The sequence below is a fragment of the Microtus ochrogaster genome, chromosome 1 (genome assembly GCF_000317375.1).
Source record: "Microtus ochrogaster isolate Prairie Vole_2 chromosome 1, MicOch1.0, whole genome shotgun sequence".
NCBI lineage: Eukaryota > Metazoa > Chordata > Mammalia > Rodentia > Cricetidae > Microtus > Microtus ochrogaster.
In genome coordinates this window covers 73,552,979-73,560,123 of record NC_022009.1, presented here as the reverse complement: position 1 = coordinate 73,560,123, position 7,145 = coordinate 73,552,979, and positions in this window count along the sequence as shown.

The window sequence follows — 7,145 nt, the reverse complement described above, 5'->3', positions numbered from 1 at the left end:
GTCTCGAACTCACAGAGATCCGCCTGCCTCTGCCTCTCAAGTGCTGGGATTAAAGGCGTGCGCCACCATCGCCCGGCTCAAGGAGAACTTTTAATTGCTGTCTTCTAGCACAACGTGCTCATGTCGACTTGGAGCGGTTTTGCTTACCTGCACATGAGCTGCACAAGATCCAGCAATGGCAAACATGGATGGGGGAGGGAGCATGGATAGTCTCCAAAGGTCAAGATCAAGACAGTTGTAGGCAGGATATGCCAACCATGTTAACATCTCTTCTATGTTCCAATTTTAAATTCTTGACCACCAAGCAGCCATGAAAACAACAACAGAATATGCATGAGGAGAGCTAAAGAAAGGAAAGCTATTGAGCAACATGCATTTAAACCTTAAACTAAGTACTGATTTCAATTTTAATAAGTAAAAACAGTTAGAAATTGAATTTTCAATTATAATTATTATATTTATAAGTATAGCAATAATAATCATAAAAGTGTTCTAGGCTTATGGCTTCTCTACATTGTTTTAATCTTTTCTAAGTAAACTAATTTTGCAATTGAGAATAAATAAGAAAATGGTTTTAGAAAGTCAGTCACATGATGTCAAAATAAACAAGGAAGGAATGGGATAAATTGTCCTATATTTCTGAACAATGACATTTGCTTCATTTACATACTCACTAGCATTGTAGAAAGTAGATAATTATATAAACTAAGCCCGTTATAACTCTAACAAATACATTTGTTTACAAAGGGTGGTTTTTTTTATTGCCTTGTTACAAGTATCTACCTAGTTACATCTGTTAAGAGACAAACATCACATTGATAGTTTAACACCATAAATAAGCCCCTGTGTAAATTTCGGTACTCGTTTCAGTCTTTTCTGCTGCCGAATCTCTTTGCAGTATGATTAGCAATTTTGTAAATACTACTCACTGCAGCTTTACAAGCCTTCTTTGTCATCCTTCTTCCATGCTTTGATCAGACTATTGGCACTAAATGAAATGATTGAAAAGTAGTCATGAGAGAAAGAATGCATTTTCATTTCCACATGGCCAAGCTAGGAAAACAGGAGTGCAGTAAAAAATGTTAATTGTCCTGAATTTATGTGGTGCTGTTTCTCAAATGCAATGGTATGCAGATGTCAATAGCTCATCTTCTTTTTATTACTCAGGCAGAGTTCCACTTCTCCACAACTTCTTAAATTCCTGCTGTCAACGTGGCACTGTTCTGTTTGGTGATGACTGAAAGCTTATATGAAGATAGTGTTTTATATTATTGTGTATTTCTTGCATTGGTTCATTAGGAACAATGCTGACCCATATGAAACTCAAGAGCAGGCTATTAAAAGGACTTTTGCATGAGTGACGTGATTGGTGAAATGAGAACACATTCTCATGGTGGCGTTGGCATTATTCTTCATTCTTTTACTCTATTTAACTGGTGGGAAAAAGCTTACATCACAAACTCATCAGAACTCACTGCCCTGACTTTATGACTTCCAGTGTTTGCTTTTATTTCTTGTCCTTTCTTCCTCATTTTCTTTTCTCCTGCTATAAAACTATTTGATTGACTCTGTTTTCCTTCTTCATACATATAGGAAAGTTTCTCAGCCTGGCCCTCCTGGGGACGTATGAAAAGGCCTCTCCTCTACCATTTGCTGGGCTTTCTTTTTGGCTTCTCAGCCAGTCAATTTTTATGCAGCTGCCATGTAAAGGAATGCCCTCCCTGAGAACAAATTTCATATGCAATGATTACATCGCCTTCAGGATTAACTGAGAAGGAGTGCTCATATATAATAGAACTGAAATGGCAGATGCAAGTTTTATCTATTTCTTAAGTTGTTTGTGAAATCTCAAATCTGACCTGAACTCCTTTCTTATTAATTCCATTTGAAAAACAACATGAGTTTAGTTCAAGACTCCAACATAATACATTAAAATTCTTTGTCTTAATTCTTCTACCTACTTAGTCTTTAAAAGAACATGCTACTAAAAAAATGATTCTTTGATTCTTAGGTAGTACACCTTTTACTGATGTATGAGTTAGATAATAGGACATCATGGTAACATGTGGAGATTTGTCATTTTAAGAGCACAGTACTCTTAAATTTGTTTTATTATATTTCCAATGACCTTCCATTATTATCTGAATCATAAAATAGAAAACTAGTTCACCGTGATGTTTAATTTTGGTTGCCAACTTGGATAGATCTAGGTTCACCGGGCCAAGCTTTCTTTTCATCGGAGGGAATGATTTATTTACCTGAAGCAAAAAGACCCACCCTAAAAGCAATAGCCAACACTCCCTTATCCGGGGTCTTAAGTTGAATAAAAAGTGTGAAAATTATCTGAGGGCAAGAGTTCACATCTGTTGGCTTCCTAACTCTAAATTTTATGTGATGAACTCCCTCAGGTTTTCTTCACGGTTGTCTATGTCCTCTCAAACTGTAGAGGAGAATACATCCCTGTTCTCTTAAGAATTTTCTGATCAGGTTTGTAGTCATAGTGATGACAACTAAAGCCTGAAGCTTGAAGTGAGCAATATGCTGAGATAGGAAAACTGTAGGTGAGAAAGAAAAACAGATTTTTCATTTTAAGCTGTATCCAAAAGGAAAGGTATTCACTTACTGGATAAAACAGTAGCAGGCACTGTGACTTCCATGCTAACTCTGTCTTTTTTTTTCTCAAACTCTTAGCAATATGATTAAGTGATTGTAAACACTGACTGATTGGAGCTATACAGCGGTCATCTCACCGCCAATACCACCATTGAAATGAAAGCTGGGGATTAAAGGGTGGTCGCCAAACAGTGGTGCTAAACTACCTAGAGTAACACAAATAAGCAAATAACTAAAACCATGCTCTTATGTCAGAACATGGTCCCTGAATGAAGGAAGCTGTTTGAGAACTTCTAAGAGTTTGTTAGAAGACTCCAAGAAAAAAAAAAGGCAACCGTTCTTTTACGTACTTTTGTACCCTTCCAGGTGTAGTAAATACGGCTGAGTTTGCTTCAGGTTGCTTGTAGTGGCATCTCATTTGTGTTTTAATAAATAAAGCTTGCCTGAAGATCAGAGAGTACGACCGTCCCACTGGTTAGTCTGTGGTAGCGCACACCTTTAATCCCAGTAGCCACACTAGTTGCCATAGAAACGGGATGGTGCACACCTTTAATCTCAGCTTTAGAGAGAAATATAAAATGGAAGGAGACAGCTCTCACTCTCATTCTAAGATTCTTAAAGGCAGGATTCCCATTTTGGACTGTGGTAGCAGTAAGAGCCATTGGCTGGCTGCTTTGCTTTTCTGACCTTCAGGTTGATCCCCGATTTCTCTCTGTGAGTTTTTATTGTGTTTCAATTATCCATCATCTTGCTTTTTTTTTATTAAAATATGTTTCTAAGCACGGGTTGTCCTTGTGACTGTATACAGTCTGAAACTAATGTGAACTTTGCTCATAACCTTGATTAACCCTCAAAGTATAAATTGTCTGATGCCCGGAATAAAGTTGGATATTACCTAGGATTTTACTCTGCCTCAGTTTTAAGCTCCAATCTCCCAGGTTCATGTTGCAACTGGAGAGGTAACAATCTTAGTTTAGTTTAGAGGGAGGAATTACTCTGAATAAAATATTAATATTTCATCATCATTCAGGCCATGTTAAAAGCTAAACAGATACACAGACACAGACACACACACACATATACAACCTTTCTCCCATAGACACGTAGAAAACTGAGCTGCAATCGAAACTTTAGAAACCTTCTGCTTTTCAAAATCTTATAAAAATCTGATGTCCTCTTTGGAATGTTGCCTGGAGAGTTCTGAGTGTCTTGGATCTAAAATTTTCCATTTTCTTTGTAATATTGACTTGGCACCTCTCCTGGCAATTATTGTTTTTGTGGCCTAAATTGAAATCCCAATTTTGACATCCTCTTACATGGGCATTTTTATTGGCTCACAAAAATCACCTTTCTTTACTACTGAGTGTGCACTGCTCATATCTCACAGAGGAACAGAAACTTTCTAGTATGGCCAAATATATAATTCATGGTAATTGTGCCAACACCGTAATTGATTTGTTTAAGATAATCTAAAGATTGCCAAATGGCAAGCTCATAACAGGCATTGACAGTTGTTCCAGTAATAGAAATTATGCTTTCTTCAGGAGAATTGTTCATCTGAAGGAAACAATCTACTTAAGTATTTGCAGAAAATAAATTCAAACACAATCCACTTATTTAAATGATTAAAATAAAATTTATTTGGAAAATTATGTAAGTTTGAGTATCTAAAAATGTAAAGAAAATGACCTCAAAAGAGTTACAAATTCTAAGATTAGTATAATTATGACAACATTAATAAAAGCAGCCATCCTTCTATTTGACGTTCCAAAATAAATAAAACAGGCAAAGCAATGTACTTCTAAAGTCCTTCGACATAAATAAAATCTGTGATGATTAACTAGAGATTGGGATAAGTGTGCCTTGCCACAGAGTTTCAGGCAGTACCACACAGAAGTCTAGTAACTAAAGGTTTCTCACCAAAGGCCTATGTGTGTCCAACTGTATGAAGGCATCAATCATTCAATAAAAATATTCAGCAATCTGTCAATATTTGGTGGTGGTGTATAACATGCTTGACAAATTTAAATATCTGTAAAACCTGCAGATTATCCAAAGATTTTTCATTAGTGGGTTAATATTATAAAAGTCCTTCACTTCTTATCTACTCAAGGGTGATATCTTGGCATAGCTAGATGCTACTCATGCAAGAAGTATTGTTCATAGAAATATTGTTTCTTTTGAAAATGTTGGAGTTATGAAAGAATCACGATGAAATGAAGATACTTTTTTCCCAAGTCTAATGAGCAGGGACCTCTCCTAGACATAACATTAATATGGAAATAAGAAAGTATACATGAAGGCCTTTAGTGTAATATTTGGCTAATATAAGTGTTCATAAGGAGTCAGACAAGGATGACTACCTGCATCCTAAAGTACTGGGTGGGTCACGATCATAATTAAAGACAATTTATTGAATTAAATATTGGTTTTACTGACACATTCATTAAGTACTTATTATTATAAGTGCTCCTTCTAATACTCATTTTCTTCTAAATAAGAAAATATTGTGGAGAATGGGGCAGCTGGACTCAGCAATGGTAGCTGTTAGAATCTCCTTTATGTTGGCTCCCTTGAGTAAAAGGACTATAAAACTGAACTACCTTTGCCAACACTCATTATTTGAGAACTCCAGGCCAATCACCCAAAGATGGCTACTGAGTTCCTAGCCTCTGATGAAACAGTCTGAGCCATGACAGTCTCGGTTTGTTTGTGTCTGGTGACTTTGTCTCAGAAGGCTCAGTGAATCTTTAACATTTCTACTAAAGACTTGGAAGGAAATGACTTCCTGTGGTCTGACAGAGGTCCAGGTGTGAATGATGCCAAAGGGTCATTGCTGTGCTTGGTGCAAACACATGTTTCCTTTGCATGTGGTGTTTGCTTTGATTGGCACAAGCACCACTACTCCAGGAATATAAGCAGGCTTCTGGATTCACTGGGTCAGCTGGCCAGAGATACCCTCTTGTAATATCTTCTCTGGCATTTTACTTATAAGCCCAGTAAATGCTTATTTTGAATGGTATTTTCTTGTCTACTTTCAGTAGTGTAAGCACACGCGAAAGGGAGCAGGAGACAAAAGCACAAAGTTTGAAGCTACGCATTTTCTGATATAAAATAGAAAACATGTAAATCAAGTTCATAAAAATAAAGGCTGTCCTAGTTGATCCGAGCTAAGTCCTAGCAAAGGCTCAGTCACAGGGTGCCAGGCTAACAATCTGGGGCATCAAGGTAGCAATTAAGAATTAAGGCTTTCTGGGTCATGATTGTGAAAATCCTCTAATGAAGACAGGCTGCATTTTCAGGTCTTTTATTTGTGACTTTTTCTTCACAAAGACATAAAAATAGTAAGACAACATTGTAGGTGCTAAAATGTGCTTTGTAATACATAATAAGTGGTAACAGCATAGTGGCTAAGACAGATTCCTCCTTAAACTCAAGTTACAAATGTAAAATATATAACATATTTTACATATAATATAATAATATATATAATAAGTTAAAATATCTGAATATTGAAACTATTATTTTTAAAATGGGAGAATTTTCTCTGGATCTGTATTAACAACTTTAAGTGATAAATAGTAAGAATTATTTATCAATAGAGTATTTATTAGTTTCTATATGAACCCGTAGTTTTAGAAAAGATAGATGATGCAAAATATTTTGAAACACATTTTAATGTTTTTTTTTGCTTTAGCTGTACATATTTTATGCAGTGAGTGCTTTGTTCTCATGCATGTATGTATATAATATGCATGCCTAGTGCCTTGGATATCCTGGAAGAGCATTAGAAATGATTGTGAACTGCCCAGTGGGTGCTGGGAACTGAAGACAAAGCCTTGGGAAGAGCAAGTGCTCTGAAATCCTACACCATCTCTCTGCCACAACGTTATCCTTTTGTTCATAAACATTCCTATAGTCCTTCAAATTTCCTAAATCATTCCATAGTTACATGAGTCAGGAAGCTTTGAGCCTCCCTCAAAGCTCCCAAGGCATTGTTCGCCATGTCTCATTTTAATGGTGTTCTGACATGGCTGGAACAGGGGTGACATTCCGCATAACTACCTCTGAGTACCCAAATACAACAGTCACTAGGCCAGAGAGAGGCCAACAAACTGGATCTGCTGAATTCGGAAACTTTTAGAAATTTCTCTCTGAGTGTACACTATATAATATAAAAAAACTCTAAATTCTTAGGTGGGCAGTGGTGGCGTACACCTTTAATCCCAAGACTTGGGAGACAGAGTTTGAGGCCAGCCTGGTCTACAAAAGCTAGTTCCAGGACAGGCTCCAAAGTTACAGAGAAACCCTGTCTCAAAAAATAAAAGAAAAAAGAAAAAAGTATATAGAATTTAATATGAGATGACACATTTTATTAATCCCATTACATTCTGTGCCATTAGACAAGCTTTTAATGATAATGCATGTAAGGGTTGCTTGCAGGTCTTATTGCCATCCAGTGTAAGCAGCTGACATGTCCTAACTTATTTAGTACTCAGATCTACCTTACACATTTTGTAGATTCATATTAC